The sequence below is a fragment of the Belonocnema kinseyi genome, chromosome 10 (assembly GCF_010883055.1).
Source record: "Belonocnema kinseyi isolate 2016_QV_RU_SX_M_011 chromosome 10, B_treatae_v1, whole genome shotgun sequence".
NCBI classification, from domain to species: domain Eukaryota; kingdom Metazoa; phylum Arthropoda; class Insecta; order Hymenoptera; family Cynipidae; genus Belonocnema; species Belonocnema kinseyi.
This window is the reverse complement of record NC_046666.1, coordinates 63,043,102-63,043,774: the sequence shown is the minus strand read 5'-3', so window position 1 is coordinate 63,043,774 and position 673 is coordinate 63,043,102.

The window sequence follows — 673 nt, the reverse complement described above, 5'->3', positions numbered from 1 at the left end:
AATCTTTCTGGTGGGAAATGAATGTTCCTGGTTAATATTTCATCCTTTCTGGTAAAAAAGGAACTTTTTTTATTAAAAAACAATCTGTTTTGGTTTAGGATTTAACTAATTTGTTGGAAGTTCATACTCTATACTTGAATTCAACTGTTTAATAGTATATTTGTGTTTTTGGCTTAGAAATTAAAAAATTTGGTAGAATATTAAACTATTTATTTTGTATGTTAAATGTTGTTAAAAATGCATCTATGTGGTCAAAAATAAAACACTTATTTGAAAATTCAGGTATACTTTATAAAATTACCTTTTTTTATTAAAAACCACATTTTTCGGTTGAAAATTTAACTGTTTTGTAGATAATTCGTTTCTTGACTTCAAAATTCAAGAAATGTGTCGAAAATTTGTCTGTTTTGGGTAAAAAATTATTATTCTTGTTAAGAAATTCATATTTTTTGTTGAAAATTGAACTATTGGGATAAAATCCATATTTATTGGTAGAATATTCACCTATTTTTTTAAGAGTTTAACTACTTTGTAAAAATCAATATTTAAGGTTTATCTCTTGGCTGTAGAATTTAACTACGAGGGTGGATTGATAAGTTTCCGGCCTGACCAAGAGATGGCGCCACTAGGCCTACCTTGAGGTGGCGTTCTATAGTACCATCCTTAGATAGCT